This window comes from Mesoplodon densirostris, chromosome 2, assembly GCF_025265405.1.
Source record: "Mesoplodon densirostris isolate mMesDen1 chromosome 2, mMesDen1 primary haplotype, whole genome shotgun sequence".
NCBI lineage: Eukaryota > Metazoa > Chordata > Mammalia > Artiodactyla > Ziphiidae > Mesoplodon > Mesoplodon densirostris.
Genome location: NC_082662.1, coordinates 73,802,655 through 73,826,659, shown reverse-complemented (window position 1 = coordinate 73,826,659; position 24,005 = coordinate 73,802,655).

The following is a 24,005-nucleotide window of genomic DNA, read 5'->3' as shown; positions in this document are numbered from 1 at the left end:
ATAAGTTTTGCATGTAATTAATAGTGACATAATTTTTAAACAGTTCCAACCTTACAGTCACAAAGAGGTAATAACTTAGGAAAACTAGGTGTGAAAAGGAAGCATCTGACAGGTGGTTTTCTGGGGCAGCTCTTTGGTTTCTTGCTCCAGTGAAGGGAAGTGTATGATTAATGAAATCTTAGTTTTTTTTAAAACAAAGTGATTAGCTAGATAATCACCTTAAGTCTTTTACCCAAAGGGATAAACTTATCAGTAGTTTCCCTTTAAATGTCAGAGAAAAACTCCATTCTCAAATGTATGTGGGTACAATTTTAAAATGCTATGGATTAATGCAAACAATAAATTAAGCAAAATTAAAACTGAAATAGTTCCTTTCATAGCTTTCCTGGATATTTTCTGAATATCTGGCTATTACTATGCCTCCTATAGGTTACATCCATGTGGCATGCTGGGCTTCACTGGCTGTCATGAAAGAACTTGATATATGACATTTTCCCTGTGGCTAGGGAGAAAGGTGGGGAATATTTAAAACCACAAAGTTCAAGAGACACAGCTAACTTCAGAATGAACTGAGTGAACAATGACATATGACTTCAGTGTTGTGAAAGGCGTCAAAAGTAGGGATTTAAGGACAGAGAAAATTCTTGCTAAGTTATGAGGCAGCCCAGCATGACTGAATTAAAAAAAGATCCAAAGAGTTGGCTGGAGATACATGAGCAAAGTCTAACTTCCTGGGAAGAAGAATGGCAAAGGTCTAGCAAGTTGTCTGGGGAGGTTTCCCAGGCGACCAGAATGAAAATCAGAAAAAGGGCAGACCATGGACATATGGGGTGAAAACTAAAGTTTGATGATCATATTGGTGCTAAATATGCATTTTCTTATTCAGTTTTCACAATCTATGGGCTATAGCCATTAGCATACTCATAAAACTAAATATTAGTAGGCATACAGCTAGAAAGAGGCAGAAAGTGCATTAAAACCTGAATCTTTTTGACTTCACAGCCCATGAACTTTACAAATATCTTTCATTTTGTAGATAAGAAAACTGAAATTAAGTCATCTGCTTAAGGTCACCTATATTTAGAAATGGCAATAAAGACAATCATCATGGATACCAGTGGAAGGTAGCAGACTAATTCCAGAATACACATGCTGTTGGGATTAAAGAACCTAATAAAATACAATACTTTATTCTCAGCCATGCAAGGATTGGTTAGGGAAGCGAATTCAGGCAAAAAGGAATTTATTTGCTTCAGATAGGAAGCAAATAAAGACTGTCAGTTCTATCTGACCCTTAGAAAGACATTTAAAATTTTTTCCTAATCAAGAAAAAAAAATAAGGCTAAGATTTATGGGACCTTCTCTGTACTAGAAGTCAAATAATTAGCAATTCAAGATATACAGAAGGCCAGGAAATTCTTGGCAGGAGCTACCTTTGAGAGCAATCAATACTCCAGGTAGGAAGTCTGGAGCCACAATCAATGGGGAGGTGTTATTCAGCCATATAGATACCACAAACAAATGAACAGAGAGGAGTGGAAGCTAGAAAACAGAGCTAAAGATTAGAAGTCAGAAAGATAGCCAATCCATGAGTGAAATCAGAATTATTGATCCAAAATGAGACTACTGAATATATAAAAATGAGCAAGAGAGTGCTTTTGGACACATAAAATGGCATTGTTTTCTAGACAGCCTATAAACTATACAATCACTAGGGGCCAAATACGTTGAGCTTACTAGACCTTACAAGGAGTTCATACAAATTAACAAATATATCCTGGTTGCCTGTGTTCTAGCTACTATACATACTACAATGAACAAGACAAAGATTCTGACTTCAGAAGGTTTATGTTCTGGTATAGGAGACAGATAATAGAAAAATAAACATATAAAATAATGTTCAGTGATTGTCAGTGCTAAGAAGAAAACTTGAAAATGATTGATGGGAAGCTTAGGGCCTTCGAGAAAGTGAGAATTTCAAAGAGAATTTCTCTGAGGTAGGGACATTTGAGCATAGACAGGAATGAAATTAAGAAACCAGCCCTGTGAATTTCAAGGGAAAGAAAACAAAAGGTGAAAACCCATAAAAAATAAACAAACTTCATGTCTGAGCAAAAATAAGAGGACCACTGTGGCCAGAACAGAATGAGCAAGGCAAGGAGTCATAGGTGAGGTCAAAGAGAGAGGATTCAGATCATGTAAGCCTGTGTAGGTAAGGAGTTTCGTTGAAGTGTGAGCAAAAAAGTGACATCCTCAGTTGGCATCTTCAAAAGGTGAACAGTCACAACAGAAAGATTAAATAGCTGAGGAGCCTACATACAAGAGGATGGTGGCTTGGACAAGAATGGTAATACTGGAGACGGTGGGTTTTGAATACAGTGTGTATGTTGAAGGAAATAAGGGAAAGAGAGGAGTCAAAAATGATTTTCTAGGTATTTTGGCCTAAACAACTTAATAAGTAGAAGTACCACTTATTAAATGGTGACGGCTGAGAAAGGAGCAGGTGTTAGATGGTGGTAGGGAGGGACAATGAGTGAATAAGGCACATTTGACCAAAAGCTCAGTATTAGAAGTGTTCAGTTTGAGATGACCACTAGGCATCTAAGAAGAGATGTTGAGTTGCTGCTTTAGATATGTTTTGAAGTTCAGAAGAAAGATTCAAGCAAAAATTTTACACTAAGATTCAGCAATGTACACATGGTATGTGAAGTCACAGGACTGGAAAAAAACAAAACAAAACAGGGAACTATTTAGAAAGTAAGCACTATCACTAGAAAAACTGAGACCTGAAAGGTTTGACTAGATACCTCATCACAGTCACCTAACTAGGAAGAAAGGGTGCAAAGACTGGAACCAAGATGTATCCGAGTCCACGTTCTTATTCTGTACTTTCCAAAATCATTTACTATATCAGTGCTGATTTAATCATCTTCATAGCGGCCTTGGGAAACAAGTATTTTATAACTGTTTATATGTGATAAAACTTTTCAAAACTACATACAACTAATAAATTATAAAACATTTGTATCCTATGAAAAGTTGAAGGAATTAATTTTTTTTTTTTTTTTGCGGTATGTGGGCCTCTCACTGTTGTGGCCTCTCCCATTGCGGAGCACAGGCTCCGGATGCGCAGGCTCAGCAGCCATGGCTCACGGGCCCAGCCGCTCTGCGGCATGTGGGATCTTCCCAGACTGGGGCACGAACCCGTGTCCCCTGCATCGGCAGGCGGACTCTCAACCACTGCGCCATCAGGGAAGCCCAAAGGAGTTAATATTTAAGAACACAGGCTCAGAATATGAACTAGATGTACCCAATTCTGGCTCCATTGTTTGCTATTTGACCTTGGGCAAGTTAATAAAACTTTCTGTGTCTCAGTTTCTTTATCTGTAGGACAGAGAGAATAATAGTACCTCCTTGTAGGGTTGTTGTTATGCTTAAGTATGGTAACATTTGTAAAACACTTTGAAGAGTACCTGACACATAGCAAGAGTTATAATGGTGTAGCTAGGTTTATCATCTAGGTTAGAGGCAACAGAGTAGTTTGGTTAAGAGTGAGGGCCCTACTACCAGATTTCCTGGCAGTGCATTCAGGCTGCCAGATTTATTGACTGTGAGTCTTGTGCAAGTTAATCTACCTGGGTCTCAGTTTCCTCATTTATATATTGGGAATAAGAAAAGTATATACCTCATAGGATGACTGTGATGACCCAATACACAAATAAACCTATAGTATTTAGAACAATGCATGGCACATATTAAGTTCTCAATGAATGTTAAGTATTGATATCTACTCCAGATCCATTCCAACGTCCAATATACCCCAACTGCACTCTGGGCATCAAACAATAGCTATTATGAAAAACATAATTAGCAAGCTTACAAGAGCTCAAATTTCACAAAACCCACACTTTGGGTACTTTTATGAATCAAATCCATAAATATTTAGAGGCTTGCCTGACACTAATCGCCATCAAAGCTTTCATTGCAAAGCAATAAACACCAGGAATTTTCATGAGAGATACTGTGAATAGGACAGTTGTTTTTGTTCATAAATCAGGTAGTGACCTCAATCATTAATAAACAAATCAGAGCCACAGCAGCAAGAAAATGTAAAGAGTAATTGGTAAGGAATCCAATAAATTTATTCAACACAAATAATCAAAACAAAGAATTTCTTCTTAATTCTGCCATGCTAATGGCTTCTGTTAAAATGAAAATGATTAAGTCAAATTTGGTTTTAATTTGTTGTGGCTAGATGCAGTTTTCCCCAAGGTGATAAATTACTGTGGGAGCAAGTCAAATAATGTGAAATTTACTATGAGCCTGCTGTTGCATGAAAGTGGAATGAAACAAGAAACAATTCAAGAGTTATTTAGCATATAGTTCACTGAATTCAAGAAGGAAAAAGTATTACTAAAACCTCATATACCTTTATTACTGTTGCTCTGTTGTTGAAGAAAGAATTACTTTTACATCAAGACTAGTAATTTTCTATGCCATGCTCTTGGGGCACACCATATCTGTGATCTGGACAATCTTTCAACTCCAAAAATTTCATAGGATCACAGAATGCTTCTGTTGTGAGACATGCCAGAAATAGCTTGTCCCAACTTTCTCAGTATATAAACTAGGAAAATGAGGCCCAGAAAGGTTTAATGACCTCCTCAAGTTCCACTTGGGACAGAGCCAGAAGTTGCCTTGGGTTCTGTTTAGTCCAAATAGGAAAGAGAGATGGAAAGGAGGTGGAGAGAGTAAGTAGAGAGGAGCCGGTCTTTCAGCCTGCAATTTATTTAATATTCATTTTAAAAAAACTAATTTTCTAAAGCTCTCCTTTCTCCAATTAAGCAGGTGTTAACCTACTCTTCAGCTACCTAACAACCCTGTCCCAACATTTATTTCTTTACTGTTTTAAAAGTTGTACTAGGATAGAGTAGTTTGGATTTGTGAACTTTAAATATTTTTTTGAAGAAATTATTTCAATGAGTTTGTCTATTTTTGCCCTTTCAAGCTTTCAGAAAAATTAGTGGGCAATATCTGAATCTCTCCATCAGGAACAACCACCAAAAAGTGGGAGTATAATTGAAAATTGTAGAAAAAGAAAGTTGAAGCACCTGCAAACATAACAGAAGGAAAGGCCACAGTGGGTGATCAAGGGTCACAGCAGAAAGAAGGAGAAAGATAATCAGAATGACTCAGAAATTTTCACTTGGTATTGAAACAGAAAGTGGTAAATTTCATGTCATAAGGAAGCTGTCCTACTAGATAATGACAAAGGGTAACTAAGGAGTCATTCTACAAAGGAAACTATTTTTTGTAAGTGGAAATCAATGGGTGCATTCCTCCCACCAGCACCATCTGCCACTGAGTCTGTAGTTTTGCATTTCACCTGAAGCGGCTGATTAAACCTCTGACACTTGGAGCAGAACAGGGACTTTTGTTTTTAATTTAATTTAATTTTTTTTTATACAGCAGGTTCTTATTAGTTATCTACTTTACACATATTAGTGTATATATGTCAATCCCAATCTCCCAGTTCATTCCACCACCAAGAACAGGGACTTGTAATCTTTACAGTGTGCTGCGCTAATCGGACCAGCAACTGTGCAAGGGACAGAGAGACCTGACCTTCTGTGATGACAGCATTAAGTGGAGTAGAAAGAGATGTATTAGATATCTTAAGCTACTCTGGTGCTGAGCACTGGTTATGTCAGCCTAAGAGAAAAGACAATATGAGAAGACTTGCCTCAGGTCAGGACTTTAATCATGAGAAGAAAAGATGATTCGCTCATACTCACTAAGCTAACCCCTGCCGAGAGTCCTTTTTTCCCAGCTCCTACTCAAAATATGAACTAGAAAGAATGAGGGAAGGGCTAAAAGAGGAAATAAAGAGGCTAGAGTGACATCTTAGTGTCCTGTACAGTTTAAGTTTTGCTCAAATGCATGCACTAGTGATACAGGCAGAGTCAATAATAGAGCATGGGTCCTGTCTCTCAGTCAGGGGCCCTTTCAATTATGGCAGAAGCTCTAAACCTTGCACTGGACATCTAAGCTTAGGCCATAAGTGGGTCTTTCTTGAATTCATCCAGCAAATCCATATTAGGTTAAATTCATAATTAAGAAATCTCCAGACACCAGTTTGTAGAAATTGGGTATTGTCAGTGAATAGGCTTATCAACAGCATGTGCACAGTCTTCTTCATCCAGAATAATTTAGCTCCCCAGATAGTCTCAATTCTTCAAGCCTGCCCCAAACTCACTGTCCTTAACATTCATTCTGACAAGTAACTACATTTTTATTACTCAGTGTCGGGCAACATGAATATATCCTTCCTTCCCTCCCTCCTTCCCTCCCTCCCTCCATCCATCCCTCCATCCCTCCATCCCTCTCTTTCTTCCTCTCTCTCTCCCTCTTTCTTTCTTTCTTTCTCTTTCTTTTCTTTCTTTCTCTCTTTCTTTCTTTCTTTCTTTCTTTCTTCCTTTCTTTCTTCCCTTCTTTCTACTATTGTTTACAGGGAACTATAATAAACACTTTCTTAGTCCGTTCAGGCTGCTATAACAAACTACCCTAGACTGGGTGACTTATAAACAACAGATATTTATTTCTCACAGTTCTGGAGGCTGGGAAGTGCAGGGTCAAGGTGCTGGCAGATGTGGTTTATGGTAAGTACCTACTTCCTTGTTGCTAGAGGGCTGTGTGGCTATGTTCTCACTGTGTCCTCACATTGCAGAAAGGGCATTAATTCCATTCATGAGGGCTCATGACCTAATCACCTTCCAAAGGCTCTACCACATTGGGGATTAGGCTTCAGTATATGAATTTGGTGGGACACGAACATTCAGTCCAGTCCACTCCCTTTTCCTTGGTTTTGGGTTCAAAAGGCACCAAGCCAATGTTTCTATATGCCAAGAACCAGTATTCAAATTAATTGGTGGCATTCTATTTATATTTTGTTTCTATGAACAAATCTTCAGATGGCTTAGTCTAGATCCTACCAGCTGTTTTTTAAATGCGTTGTCAAATTAATTTGGCATGTATTATAGAAAAGGTTTCTGACAAGTTTTATATTTTATACAAAGCAAACCAAAACCTTGAATTTTAAATTTCTGGATGACCCATAACAAGTCAGTTCAAAATGTAAGACTTGCAATGAGTTTATAATATTCTGCCTCCACATTGTAACAAGATAAAGAAGCAGCACATGTTTGGGACATCCCTGACCTTGTCCCATGGGATCCATTTTTCTTATAAGCTAGTCCTTACAGTGTCAGAATCAGTGTCATGGCTACACAAAATAAAGTAGCAATTTTGTTTGCAAGGGTTAGCTGCAGATAGTTCAGTTGCCTTACTTTCTGACAAATTAGAGGAAATAATAAAATCTCAAGTTGTTGAACTGTGACTTTGAATCAGGGTAGAGCTACCATTAAAATCCAGATCGAGACTTTCAGTAGCACTTTTAATGGATAATATAACTGAAGAAGCAGATTCAGGGCAAATCATTTTTACGTATTTTCCAGGAGGCTGGTACCTAGTTAACAGTGTTAAATAGAATTGAGGAAGTGGGACTTGGAAGGTAGATGAGGTGCTGAAGATGCAAAATATTGTAAACATGATCTTTCTAGATTGCAAATCTGAAACATGCCACACCTTTCCACCCCCGCTTAAAGCCTTTAGTGACTCCTGTCGTCCTCTAGATAAATATGAAGCTCCTTAGCCAACAATGTGATCCCTGTTACTTCTTCTCATCCCACAATCATTTCATTGTCTCCTCTCTTATCTGGAGCTAGCCAGCTCTCAGCCACACTGTGTTCTTTTACCCTGTGCCTTTTCACATGGTCACAGATACAGTTGCTTGGTTTGCTCAACTCCGTTGCATCTTCACTTTAATGTACCTTCCTTAATGAGCCAGCTAAAATCACATTTCAGCCAGTATTCTAGATGTCACAGGTTCTATCAATCAGATGCACTAGTAAACGAAGAGAAGAAAACTAGAGGACAATAATTTATTCATATGGACAACATAGTATCAAATGTTACCTTAAAAGTTGACTGGTCAATTCCTATCTTTCTTTAAAGAGGACTTAACCATCTAAAAGAAACATTCCTTTTAAAAAATCCTATAATTCTAAACATAGTCCAACAGAAAAATATCATATGCTTTAATTAAAGTAAATGTTAGAACAGCTGTGTGTCATCATTCATTTATTCTTTCAAACAGGTATTTGTTGGTTCCCTTCTGTGTACTCAGTGAAAGAACTGTAATCAATGTATTTGTATCAGTGACCCAATATCTACCAGGGATGATAGGATGTTATGCTACAGTAGCAAACAGTGCCTGACTCAGTGACTTAGAAAAACAAAGATTTATTTCACATTTATGCTAAAATTCCACTATATCCTAACCTATATCTCTTTACTCTGGGATCCAAGCTGACAAAATAGAGACCATCTTGAACATTCCTATTCACTGAGTCAGAGGGCAAAAATGTATTCATAAAGGTCTCCACTATACAAATGATATATGACTCTGTCATTCACAGCTGATTGGCCAGGATTAGTCACATGGACCAATGCAATGATGAGGGAGCCAGGATGGCCTCAGAAGGAAAGAATCTGAAATATTTAACAAATATCACCAATGTCCACTATGATCTGCCCTTCTGGGTAACCAAATATTTGGTTTATCCTCCTTTCTGAATGAAAAATACACTTATCTTTACCTAAGGGAGAAAATTCCAAAGGTCCATACAGTCATAGCATCAAGTTCTGGGCTCTATATGGCAGTTTCTACATTGAAGTTATGTGCAATAGCGTGTGCATATCCAGGTGGGTCTTCTCTTTATCTGGAGAACTATAAACAAGAAAAAAATAAAAGACAAGCTATCTGCTTCTTACACAACCAATATGAAATGGTGGAACAGGAGTAAGATAACTGAAGTAAACCCTCCCATTCAGAAAAGGAGAGAGTGAGAAAAACACACAGTAGACAGTGATCCACAGCCCCCTACCCTGGAGTAGAGGCATGTTTCTTGACTAGGCTTCAATTCTATTCGCTGGGAAAAGTTCCCTAGTCCATTGTTCTCTGTGGCCCTTAGATCTGATCTTTGTTCATTATACTCTCTGGCTATTTTAAAGTGGGCATTGATGAACAGGACACCCTTGTGGGCTGAGCAGCTTCTTCAGTCTACTTCCTGACCTGTTAACCCAGGTTCTGGTTTCTTCTTAATCAATGTCTTTTCCTTTTTTTTCAACAGCTCCATGTGCCAACAATTGCATCAAAAATTCTCTTCAAGACATTTCTCTCATTCTCTCTTGACTTAGTTGCACGTATCTGGAGGCTATATGGCTTCAATGATAGAACCGTACACTTAATCTCCTTTCCCTGAGCCATTTTTCTTCTGAAAAAAATTTACTGGGCACTCCTTAATCCATTTAGAAGTTTTAACAATAAGTATGACAGCAATGCTCTTGATTTGTCCTTGTTTGTAGGCTGAATTTTAAGAAGTCTTTGTAGCTTAAAACAGATCTGTTTTAGCTTTTACTGTTAGGGGTTTAGATAGAGTTGCCTGTTAATTTCTGGACTCTATATGTACTCTTTCATTACTACTTGCAAACTGACCGATTATTTGCTAAGCTTGTCTCTTTCTTATATTGCTTTGTCACATGCCACAAAAAGCATTCAATGTATCCTACTAACATTCTAATACCCATTTTTTCCTCTTTAAGCTGCTAACTCATTAGGTATACTGTCCTCTTTCCTTGTTATCCCAAGCAAGTCTTGGCAAGCAAGTCTTAGTCCATCACCACCCAACTGGATTGCCTATCTTCTAGCCCCAGTATCAGTTTCCTTGAAAGCTAAAAACGGTCTCCCCTCATCAAGCTAATCCCACAAATTTTAACATTTTTATTTATTTCGGTAGCATTGTATACCTCATACCAATTTCTGAAGCATTTCAAGTTGTGCTAGCTGTGAGTAGAAAGCTACCACCAAAATCTCAATAACCAATAACATAAAGATCTTTATGTTCTTTATAGAGGGGAAATCTAGCACTTCCTCTTTACGTTTTGCCACTACCTTTGTGCATAAAACTCACATGGTTTTTCCCTTTGGTTTCTCCCAAAGTCTCCCTTTCTCTAGTCTTGAATTCATACACCACAAACTGCCATGAGAATCACCTCAATGTGATGCAAATCTGACTCTGATTATTGAATTTACATTTCTCAATTCTTCCTAAGCATACTGAGAATAAAAATCCTTTTTTTTTTTTTTAAGTACATAAAGTCTTTCATGATGTAACCACACTGACTACCTTTCTAGTTCAGCTTTGGCCATTCATCAACATACACATAGGCTCCAGTCATACAAAAATACTCTGGTCATTCTTGTTTCCACCAGGAAGGCTTTCCCGTTTTGCTTCTCTTTTGTTAACTCTTACACCTTTTTTAAGATTCAACTCAAACACAGAGAAATTCTTTCAAGACCCTCTCTTTAAGTTGGGTTACTTAAATTTCTTCCTTCCATAGTATCTTGTGAATAACTTTATCAAATTGCTTTTTGCATTATGTTTTATTGTTTATTTTTGTTCCCTAACGTGGACTATTAGCTCTTTGAAGTCAATGACTTTCCAATTTGTTTCAATTCTTAGAACAGTGACAGACCTGTGATTGGTATTCATTTTTCATTAATTAATTCAATCTATGTTTACAGAGTACCTGCTCTGTCACAGGGCACTGTGCTAGACTCAGAAAAGATAGAATAATTTGAATAACTTTTTACTTCCTTAGCTCAAGATACCTTGCTACTGAGTAGAGTTGATGTCATTTCCTGAGTGTGCCATGAAATTCTTCTAATCCCCAAAGGCACAGATGAAAACATCTGATTATGAGAAAGAAATTTGATTTAGGCAAGTGGACTGTTGCCTTGTAATTTTATGTGGTCAAAATCCTGACCCTGATCTCTAAACATATCAAAGCTAGCCTGGTTCCATTATACAGGGTTTTGTAATATGTTTTACTAAATCCAATGTAAGTCACAGGACAGAGTTTCGATCTTTTTCTTATTTCTTCCTTCCTAGTACTATTTTATTAATTAAAAATTAATAAATTTAAAGGTATTTATTTATTTATTTAAGAGCTTGCAAGACCTTATTCATAATGATTATACAGAATTAGGTTTTGAACACCTAGAGTTTTAAGTCTAGTTATCCTTACTTTAATACATAGATATTTTCATTTCTTGTGGGTTACTCCAATACCTATTATTTTTCAGCTTTCTTCATACTGCAAAATTTACTTAGAGCATGATTTCATGCTACCTTCAGGGTTGTGCCTTTATGTTCATAATTTTTTTAAATTATTTATTCCTTTTTGTAATAACTTCTCATAGCCTGGAGAAGATTTTCCTTGCCGTATGCTCACCAAATCAGTTCAAATTCCAAGTTTCTTTTCTACAAAATTTGTTGTTTTTAATTTGGAACTATTAAATACTCTAAAAAGAAAGAAGGGTAATTCCAAATAAATGAGAAAGAAGTTTAAGTCAGAAAGAGAAAAACAAATACCATATGCTAACACATATATATGGAATCTAAAAAAAAAAAAAAAAAGGTTCTGAAGAACCTAGGGGCAGGGCAGGAATAAAGACGCAAACGTAGAGAATAGACTTGAGGACACGGGGAAGGGGAAGGGGAAGCTGGGACAAAGTGAGAGAGTGGCATGGTCTTATATATGCTACCAAATGTGAAACAGATAGCCAGTGGGAAGCAGCTGCATAGCATAAGGAGGTCAGTTCTGTGCTTTGTGACCACCTAGAGGGGTGGGATAGGGATGTGGGAGGGAGAAGCAAAAGGGAGGGGATATGGGGATATGTATACGTACAGCTGATTCACTTTGTTATGTAGCAGAAACTAACACACCATTGTAAAGCAATTATACTCTAATAAAGATGTAAAAAAAAATAAAAGAGAAAGAGGTTTTAAAATTTGTGTTTGTTAATGATAATGGTACAAATGGTAGAAAGAAACATGTATAGTCAACATGTCCCTAACCCAGACCCCAACTTAGTGGGGTCAGACCTTGCTTCTGAGGTTTTTTTGACAGAACATGAAATATGTGGAGGCTCTATGCCGTGATAAAGAAAGAACAAAATTTGGAGTCAGGCACAGCTGAGAATAAATTGAGATTCTGGCATATGCCTAACCCCTTGCAAACCACTAGACGCTCAGCCTGAGCTCCTTGTCCCCTGAATAGTAGTAATACTCCTCGAATTTGCAGGATTGCTGCAAGGCTTAGAGATGAAATAGGTGACATACAGTAGACTCTGAAAAGGTATATTATTTTGTCAAGTGTCTTTTGAGAAATAAAGGAAATTATTTTCTATAAACTTTTATAATTATACTCTATCAGTCATTTTAGGGACTTTCCTTTTCTTTTTCTTTCATAGATTATTATTTCTTTAAAAAACAGAAAGAAGAGAAATTATAATTATGTTATGTTTCATCCAGCCACATTTATGGATAATATTACTATAAGAAAAATTCCAATGTGAATATTGGGATTACTTATTTAAATAACAAATAAAGAGAAATGTTATAATATGCCAAACGTTTAGGGAAAGTGAGCTGAACAATTAGAGTGCCCATATGATCTAGCAACATGGAATGGAAAGGATAGGGCCTTCCTTCTATACAATGTACCTTAAACTTAAGTCTCAGATAATCAGAGCATTTTGGAAAATATGAATCATGGAATAACATATGGTAGTAACTTGACAGCTTAGCCTAGTAGAGCAGGTAAACAGTGATGGCAGTTGATCAGTGTGTACTGAGTCTTGGCATACAAATAAGACAATAAAACTGACATATTTGCACACACTGCTCTTAATTTCTGACAAAGGAGAGAGATTTTTAATGAACAATCAAAATTCCAATAGAGTGAATTCTTGATTAATGGCAAATGCAGAGTAAAAAAATGTGTGTATAATATTTTAAAAATAAAGTGAACATTAAAACTTGCTATATGGACTTTGAAAAGCAGACACACTCTAAGGTAACATTACACATCCTCAGATGCTTACAAACTCAGCTCTCAGACTTGAAACCTGAAGCAATCATATTACTAGTTGCTCAGATTCTATATGTATGTGAGAAAAATAGTCTAAAATTATCATTTACAGAATCAGATTTCCATTTGTATCATTCTTCTCTCTTTGGTTTTTAGTCTACCAATTCATGGATTCATGAATGTTTAATTTATATTTCCTTTGTGAAATGAATTACTGATTTCAAGGTTAGTCGTTACCAGTTACCAATAACTGAGGCCCTTAGAGCCCCAGAAGCTTTAAAAACACTCGTCGGAAGACAGGAGTATGGTCTTCATCCTGCCTCAACAAAGTTATTTAACCTCTTTAGACTTCACTTTTATCATTAGTGAAATGAAAATATTAAGGTCTTTCAAGTAGTTCAAAGGTTTTTGATTCCATAAGTTTTAAGTATTATGAGATAATAATGAAAGATATTAATAATGATGTCTAACACTTAATCATTGCTCACCACATCCAAAACCTTGTTCAGTGCACTTCACCTTACTAAGTCATTTAATCTTCACAGCAGGTCTCTGTGGTATGTACCATTAGCCCTGTTTTATAGATGTGGAAATTGAAGCACTTGCAGGTTCAGTAACTTGTTCAAGTCATTCAACTAGTAAGAGGTAGAGTTAGAATTTGAATCCACATATCTCTCTACAAAGGCCATTTCTAAATGTAATTACACTGTCCAAGAAGCAGGATGAAAGTCATACAATGAATGGCCTTGCATGCCTGAGAAAAGAATTTCCATGTAATTTGTGAAGAAATAAGGAGCTACTGAAGGATGTTGAATAGCAGAATATGTTTTGATCCAATCTGCATCTGAGGGAACAGTCTTCAAAGAATATGGCAAATGGAAAAATATAGAAAACAAGGGGCAGAAAAAGCAGTTAGGAAAGTAGCACAGAGACCCAGAGGAGTAAAAGCTAGGTAGTCCACCTAATATAGAGAACATAGAAATGAAAATAAGGAGTTAAACTTGCCAGACATTGAAGATATAGCATATGCATGTAGTCTAAATCATATTCCACGTTTTCTAGCCTAGGTAGTGGGAAAATGGTAGTATCATTAAGACAGACACGGACATTTTTTAGAAAAATAAGATTTGGAGAAGAAGGTGTTGAGGCAGGTCTGGTAAGAAGTTGGGAGCCAGTTGAGAGAGACATATTAGCAAAGGCAGTGGAAGGAATTGGAGGATTAGAATGTAGCTAATGCAGGAGTAAGTCAGAGTGACAGTGCTGATGTGACCCTGTCCTGCCTCCAATAGGCTGTGGCCTCATGTAGTCAGGCTGGGTTAACCACAGGATCACAGCTTCAATAGGATGGTCAGTGGCAGAACTGAGGGAAACGTGAACACAATAAAGTGTCCACTTTTGTTCTGCTCTCACCGTATTTTATTCCTCTGGTCTGAAAAGAACATGTTAGACACCTAACAAAACAATATATCAGAAGGACCTCAGTTTACTTTCCTTACACACAAAAACAAGCTCTACAGCCACTGACTTCTCCAAAGGTGGGTTATAAGTAATCCACAAATCTACTTACAGTCACCAAGTGGGCAGAATTAAGGTACTTGGTTAGCCTTCTCTATGAGTTTCCTAACCTTTAGAATATTAGAAGTATAAAATTACAGCATTCCAGTAATAGAAATGTTAATTTAACATTCCCACATGGAAGAGAATCCTGAATGTGTCATGCTCTTTCAAGATGCCAGTCAAAATAACTTTTCAATTTCTGCATAACTTAAATTTCTTGTACTAAAAAACCAAAAGTTCCATGTAAAAGAAAAACAGAACATGATTCTGATCTGCCCTTTTAAGTAAAAAAAAAAAAAAAAAAAAACGTCAAAAACTTCTACCTTTCTTTTTACAAAGGTTATTTGTAGTTTCACACTTTTGTTTGAGTGACACAGTGCCCCTTGAAAGGTCACTTTTTTATTTTCCTCAGTTTAGGGGAATAGTGGGAAAACCAAACCTGTGAACAAGAACTAACCCACTCAGTCTAGGGTCATTTTAATCATTCAACTAATATTTATCACATATTGAACATCTACTAAGTGTACTCTACTGTGCTGGGAAGAAATAATAATAATGACATATGACATAATCCCTGCCTTTTGTGAGACTTAGAAAGAAATAGACAAACCCAAAATGCAAGGAGCACATTAAGAATGCCTTATGCGTAGTATGAATAATACTTTAGAGACGGAAAACATTATTTCTGCCTAGAGCAAACTGCTTAATATACTCTCAGAATTCTGTGCTCTCTCATACAACTCGTGTTTTAATAGACTTGCTGTATATTTGAATGGAAAGATCTCCAGCCGCCAGTTGATTCTTTTTTTTTTTTTAACCTGGTAGACTTTTCCTTCTCCTTCAGTACACTGTTTAAGAGTAACCCTTGCAGAGGGCCTAACCCAGGCTGCATTATGATGTATGTTACTGTATTTCCTTATCAAAATATAAAATATATTATAGCATATAATTATATATATTATGTTATATATTATATCATATAGTATATTTCTATTTTAGTAAGAAACGATGACATTTGTTTGCTTTCTCAGCACGCTGCACAAAGTCTAAAACATGTTTCACATTAAAAGAAAGTTTGTAGAATGAATGTGAAATCTGTTTTAATTGGATCTTCAGGAAGCATAAGACTTCTATAACTAGCGATGATAGAGAGAGGACTCCAAGAAAGGGGAATTTGCATAAAAAAGTTAGACATATTAGATGAATGAAAAAAGGAGATAAAATTTCTGAAACAGGCCATAGTGAAGGGCAATAGGAGATATGATTTAAAGGTAGGTAAAGAAAGATTTTGAAAGACTTTAAATTCAAAAGTGAGATATTGGAAATTTTTGACCATAGTTAATGAGGGATTTCCAAATATTTTTGAGCAGGCAAGTGCCATGATCATACTGTTAGAACATAACAAGTTGAGCTGTGAGGTATGCTTGATGGACTATCTGGAGTGGGGACCCAATACAGAGAACACAGATGATTTATCTACTGAAAAGTTATTCCAGATTTCAAAAATAAGGTGGTCAGTACCTAAATAACAGCCCTGGCAGAAAAAGTGAAAAAAAGTGAATTAAGAGAACCGGTGAAGAAAGACATAAATGGATATAAATGTAAAGAGTAAAACAAAAGGAAAAATTAAATATAAATTTTATAGTTATTAATGCCACGACAGATACTTATAGGGAACTCCAAAGAGGGGAAACACACAGAATAACCAAAAATTAAAAGCTAACTGGAACAGTACCTAAGTTGGCAGAACTTTGGGTTTGGGGGTATAGCTTTTATATTTTTTCTTTAACATGTTTATTGGAGCATAATTGCTTTACAGTGTTGTGTTAGTTTCTGCTGTATAACAAAGTGAATCAGCTATATGCATATGTATATCCCCATATCCCCTCGCTCTTGCATCTCCCTCCCACCCTCCTTACCCTGCCCCTCTAGGTGGTGGCAAAGCACCGAGCTGATCTCCCTGTGCCATGCAGCTGCTTCCCACTAGCTATCTATTTTACATTTGGTAGTGTATATATGTCAGTGCTACTCTCTCACTTCATCCCAGCTTACCCTTCCCCCTGTGTCCTCAAGTCCATTCTCTACATCTGTGTCCTTATTCCTGTCCTGTCCCTAGGTTCATCAGAACTTTTTTTTTTTTAGATTCCATAGATATGTGTTAGCAAACAATATTTGTCTTTCTCTTTCTGACTTATGTCACTCTGTGGGACAGACTCTAGGTCCATCCACCTCACTACAAATAACTCAAATTCATTTCTTTTTATGGCTGGGTAATATTCCATTGTATATATGTGCCACATCTTCTTTATCCATTCACCTGGCGATGGACACTTAGGTTGCTTCCATGGCTATTGTAAATAGAGCTGCAATGAACATTGTGGTACATGACTCTTTTTGAATTATGGTTTTCTCAGGGTATATGCCCAGTAGTGGGATTGCTGGGTCATATGGTAGTTCTATTTTTAGTTTTTTAGGGAACATCCAAACTATTCTCCATAGTGGCTGTATCAATTTACATTCCCACCAACAGTGCAATAACAAACTCAAAATAATTAAGAAAATGGTAATAGGAATATACATATCAATATCAATAATTACCTTAAATGTAAATGGATTAAATGCTTCAACAAAAAGACACAGACTGGCTGAATGGATACAAAAACAAGGCCCATATATATGCTGTCTACAAGAGACACACTTCAGACCTAGGGACACATACAGATTGAAAGTGAGGGGATGCAAAAAGATATTCCATGCAAATGGAAATCAAAAGAATGCTGGAGTAGCAATTCTCATATCAGACAACAAAGACTTTAAAATAAAGACTATTACAGGAGACAAAGAAGGACACTACATAATGATCAAGGGATCAATCCAAGAAGAAGATATAACAATTGTAAATATTTATGTACCCAACATAGGAGCAACTCAATACATAAGGCAAATGCTAACAGCCATAAAAGGGGAAATCGACAGTAACACAGTCATAGTAGGGGACTTTAACACCCCACTTTCACCAATGGACAGATCATGCAAAAGAAAAATAAATAAGGAAACACAAGCTTTAAATGACACCTTAAACAAGATGGACTTAATTGATATTTATAGGATATTCCATCCAAAAACAACAGAATACACTTTCTTCTCAAGTGCTAATGGAACATTTTCCAGGATAGACCATATCTTGTGTCACAAATCAAGCCTTGGTAAATTTAAGAAAATCGAAATTATATCAAGTATCTTTTCCAGTCACAACGCTATGAGACTAGATATCAATTACGGGGTATAGCTTTTTGCTTTGGTTCTCTATTCTGGGCTTTATAACTTGATTTCCTGATTCTCGCTTCCAGTTTTTCTCAGTTTTTTTCTGTGTTCCATTCCTTGATTGTTCATCTTTGGCTTTCTTAAATCTACTTCTAGATTTACTTCTCTGAGGAAACCATATAACACAAATTTGACGGTCTTCAACATTTATTTGCTATTGATTTTGAAATTCTTCAGATATACACACTTCACTTAGTCTGTGGATCACCACTAGATGACTAGAAAATGAATGAAACTACGGAGAGAAAATTATAATCCGAGAGGAGAAACATTTGATAGGTGAAGAGAGGATAATAACTTTAGATTTATAAGTGTAACTTAGTTAAGCTTCCTTGGTCATTTACACCTGGATATGTTTTACTCAAGTAACTAATATCTTTTTACTTCCTGGGGAAGTCTAAAGCTTCTGAAAGATGTGTGAAAATTCTCAGGATACTTAATATATTAATAGGCACTCTTTTTCTAGTCTTTTGTTTCCACATGTACTATCAGAACTACATGGTATTTACCTAGATGTTGCAATATAAATTTTGTTCAGTTTTATTAAAAAAAATTAAACCAACACACACAAGAAAAGGTTCACATAATATGGACTACTGAGCAATATTTATCTTTATTCAAGAATATTAAAGTTGAATTTACATCAGTTATCCTGCATCACACAACTTACAAACAGGTTAAGTATTTGGCCTCCAAAATCTCTTCCACTTTTCCCACGCACCCACAGTCTCCTCCACACTTCACTGAATGGTAGTTTAAGATAAATCACAGAAGTTGATAAAACACCAAAAGAGCTTAATAGAGGAGGAAAAGAACAAGGGAAAACTTTTAAGAATAGCAATATTTAGGAGGAGACAAGAGGAAGAAGAATCAATGAAAACAGAAAGAAAGAGTAGTCAGGATTAACTGGATCATGAAATTGCAATGAGGTATAAGCTAAGGTAAAAGAGCTCTAAGAAGGAAAAGTTACAAATCTACCCAATCAGCAAAAGTAGTGAGTAGAATGTGACCTTCAGAAAGGTTACTGACTGTGGTAATTCACATATTTATTACTGATTGAAAAACAATTCAGTAGAATAGTCAAAGCAAAAAACAAAACAAAACAAACAAACAAACAAAAAAAAACACACGAGAAGGGCCTCAGGAAGAGGAAGGGAAAAGAAATAAGACAGAGATGTACCCCACTGGGAAATTATCTCTATTTGCAAGCAGAGGGAATTTGATGGTGTGTGGTATGTATTAAGGAAGGAGTTTTATGCTGTTCCAGGTCCCATGTATATGATGATGTGCATGTATCTTATGTGTTGTCAGGAGCTTAGTTTTGGAGATGAAGACTTCTCACTCCATTGACAACCTCTTTGTTCTCTATCTTTTATAAGTAAAAATGAGAAAAGCTCTTATATTCCCATTCATTCATTCTACAAATATATCATTAGCCAGGAAAATAGAAAGAATTAAAGAAGGAAGCAAGGCAGGGAGGGTTGGAGCCAGAGAGACTGGTTTATTTCAGTTCATTCTATTTTCTCAAGGAGCTAAGAGCCGAAATCACTTTACAGTTAACCTTTCAATTTTCCTACTCTCTAGAAGAAGAAATGCTGTTTTGGCACATTTCTCATTCTGGATGCTTTCCAGGAAGATTCTCAATACAAAACCACTGTCTGCACACATAATCAGTTTACTACTTGATTTGATATGAGAAACCCACAAAGTAAAAATACCACTTTGGGGACCTCCTGATTGACCTCAGTAGGAAGCTTTGGACTGTAAAATAGTGTTTCCACTTTAACACTTGGACACTCACCCTCTGTGAACTGGTTTATTCCCTCCCTAAGCAACCATATTCATATTCACATTTTTTAGATAATTACCTCTGATACCCAATTCACATTGTGTTTAGACATGGCTTAGAATCATAGGATTTTTAGAGTTAGAAAAGACCAGATAGAACATATGTCTCAACCTTCTCATTAACAGATAAAAACCCAAGGCTTCAGAAACATACTCCAGAGGCTTCCCTGGTGGCGCAGTGGTTAAGAATCTGCCTGCCAATGCAGGGAACACGGGTTCAAGCCCTGGTCTGGGAAGATCCCACGTGCTGCAGAGCAACCAAGCCCATGCGCCACAACTACTGAGCCTGTGCTCTAGAGCCCGCAAGCCACAACTACTGAGCCCATGTGCCACAACTACTGAAGCCTGCGTGCCTAGAGCCTGTGCTCCACAACAAGAGCAGCCACCACAATGAGAAGCCCACGCACCGCCAAGAAGAATAACCCCTGCTTGCCACAACTAGAGAAAGCTCGTGCACAGCAAGGAAGACCCAACACAGCCAAAAATAAATAAATAAAATAAATTTATTAAAAAAAAGAAAAAAGAAACATACTCCAGGTTGCACAGCTAGTGAGTCTCTAAGAAAGGACTAATGTTCACCTGTTCTGACTTCAGTTTCAGGGCTCTGCCCCATCACACTTTTCAGTGTATGTTGGAGATTGCCACCCTTTCTTACCACTCATCTGTACTTTTAGTCTTGCTTTTGCCATTAATTATTTTCTTCAACCATGAGCACGTTACTCTACTCATAGGCCCCAGTTTTCTCATGTGTAAAATTAGTGAGTTGAATTAGATACCTATAGTTCAGTCTGGCTAAGACATAGCCTGATTCTATAACCATCATGAAAACAATTGTCTCATTCATAGATCTTTCATTTTACATAACAGAAACCTGACTGAGCAAGTGTAAACAAAAGGCAGATTTATTGTAGAGACACAGGGCTATCACACAGATCCCAAGATAAAGAAGTGAAGGGGCCTCACCAGGAACTAAGATGATAAACTGGGACTATAACAAGGTTATAATTGATTTCTTCTGTGTCTCTCAGGAGCCCCTAGACTTTTATGCCTGCTAGTCTCTGAACATTAGCCTTATTTTTTTTTCCCTTCAGATCAATTCTCTCTGCTTTTCCAGACTCAGAACATGGCTGTCCAGAGGGACAGCCTTCACACTCAGTTCAATTACTACTAGAGCCTAACTAGTACCTCTGAATCCCAGTTCCAAGTGTCTTCACAATCAAATCTGATTGGTCAGCCTGGGTCAGATGAATACCAAGCTCAGTAAGTGGAGGTCAGTATGGCAAGGCCAGAATCCACTTCATCTTCAGAAAAGGGCCATTTGACCTAGGCAGAGTTCCCAAAGGAAGGCTATTTCCAAAGAGATATTCAGAGCTGCTCGAATCATTTGCTACTTGTTAGACACCAGGATGACAATGATTCCATAGCTAAATTAAGGATGCTGTAAGCCCAGTATGAATGTTTTCATCTCTCTAGGTTTGACACAATCTACATAGATAATGTAGATATTTACCCTACTTAGCTCTCTCAGGTTGTCCACATATGAAGGATTCCATATATGGGTCTCTAAAAAGCCCACATGAAAAAGAAAATTAAATTCAAGTTAACAGTTTAGAATGAAAATAAAATGTAGAGCCAGGAAGTAAAAAAGCAACAAAACCCTCTCTAGAGAGAAGAGTAAACCTATAGCAACAACTAAAGGAATCCCACAAAAAGAGGGTAGTCTCCAGATAGAGAAAGAAGTGCAGCTATTCCTTTGAGAGGGTCTTAGTTTAAAGGGATTAAGGTAAATATTTAGGATAAAAAAAGAATCAACTAGGACAAGACAGCAAGGAATTCAGTGTGATTTCTCTTTGAACAGGAGCTGGTTTGTTATTATAATGAAACAAGCCCCCCACAGGCACCTTTTCCGTGACTTGTTTCCAATCCTATTGAGATTTCTACCCTTCAAAAGAAAGGATGTGGATTATTAGACTCTTGGCAGGGGGTACAGAAAAATCTATGTTGCTCTAGGTCCAACCCAGCAGTGATGGATTAAGGTGTGATTGAATGGATTGGCAATCTTCCGCCCCACACTTGGAAGAGAACCTTCAGATTCTGTCAGGATCTTCAACAAGGCAGTTTTCCCAGTAGAATTCCTTTTGTTGCTCCTATTTCCTCTTTAATTTATTTTTTTTATTCACCTCCTTGAATGCCACTGGTGAGTTTTACAAACCTGCCACCAAGACTATGTTTCTTCAAATAATATTTTTAAAAAGTTTTTGAGGTAGGGAAAATGGTACTAATCTTTATTATTCACCTCCTTGAATGCCACTGGTGAGTTTTACAAATCTGCCACCAAGACTATGTTTATTCAAATAATATTTTTTAAAAGTTTTTGAGGTAGAGAAAATGGTACTAACCTTTATTATTTCTTATGAAAACCAAAAAGGTTGGGGCACCTTTTTTCATCATTGAACATCTTGAATTGTTTGAATCAATCTGCCTAAATCAGTTTGAATCAGGCTGTGCCAGAGAGCTGTTCTTAGGACAATTTAATTTGCTATTCCTTAAAATAGTAAGATATCATGTTTCTATTTTTCTGTTGCTTTACCCTAGAGACTTCCCAAATATTATTTTATAAATAAAGGGAACACCAAAATCTTGAATTCTTATATCTGGAATTGGAAAAGATTTAGAAACATATCTTCAATATTATCTATATTCATGTGCATATGTATCTGTCAGGGAGGAAGGAATTTCCTCTACCCTTCCAGGTTCTTCTGGCTGGTCTAAGAATTAAATTGACACAAGACAGATTAGCAGGAGAAAATCAAACAAAAGTTGTTTGATGGGAGAGATCTAAAAAAAACTGAGTAACTTACCAAGAGGGCAGAAGCCCTCCCCTTAAATACCTTCTTTAGCTAAAGACAAAAGAGCATGTTGGGGGTGGGAAGAGTCCTTTATGGGAATTTACCAGGAAAAGCACAGTAAACAAGGGTGATCGTGATGCAGATTTAAGTCGATGCCTTCTTCATTGGTAAGAGTTTCTAGAGAAGTGGTCATCCTCCGCTTACTATAGAGAGGGAGACATTCTTACAAATGGAGATTTCTCTTACAAACGTAAATGTCTCTTACAAAACTGCAAATCCTACTTGGGTTTTGGAGTCCTTTCCCTTATCTGCTGTTTCTCAGAAAACAAAAACAAAAACAAAACAAAAAACCTTAAAATAATTAACATGCCAAAGAGTCATATCTTAGGGTGACAAATTCTGTTCCCCTACATATCATATATATGTTGTCTATTACATATCAAAGTTTATATCACTTTCTGTTACATCAGAGACAAAGGCAAATCATCTGAATAGTTATCAAATTCATGGACCATATCTAATTTAACTTTCATATACATGTATATTAGGCATAATCAAGGCAAATTCTCTCAAGTAAGCTTTTTTTAAATACATCTTTATTGGAGTATAACTGCTTTGCAATACTGTGTTAGTTTCTGTTGCACAACAAAGTGAATCAGCAATATGCATACTTGTGTCCCCACACCCCCTCCCTCTTGAGCCTCCCTCCCATCCTCCTTATCCCACCCCTCTAGGTCCTCACAAAGCACTGAGCTGATATCCCTGTGCTATGCTGCTGCTTCCCACTAGCTATCTATTTTACATTTGGTAGTGTATATATATGGATGATACTCTCACTTGGGCTTCTTTCCTTAACTTAAGAGGCTTTGTCTGCCATTTTTATACCATTACTAAACCATCTATAAGTTGGTTTGTTTTTGAATGGGCACTTTCACTTGTGAATGGCACTGAAAAAAACAAAGACCCTTCTTAAACACATTACCTTTAGAAATACAAGTAAAAATAGAACTCTGGTTTGTCACTTTAGTGATAATATATCCCTCCCATGGATTGACATTAACCATTTTTACTGTTCACATGTCATGGCTAGAAATGGACCCACTCGCTAATCAGCATGTTTTATCAATGCAGGCATTAGGTGGTTAGTCAGACATGAGTAGGTCCTGCCCCATCCTGGATGGTTTGCCTTTCCCTCCCCCACCTGGACACTGGTGGTCGGAGCTTAGCCAGGGATCCTCCCTCTTATAGTCAAGGACCACCGCTAGGTTTCCAGCCATATCAGGACCAAGCAAGATAAAACCACCAGCACACGTTGGCACAGGTGCACCAAGACCTAAAAGGTGATTCAAGGTAACCTGGAGTTCGTTATGC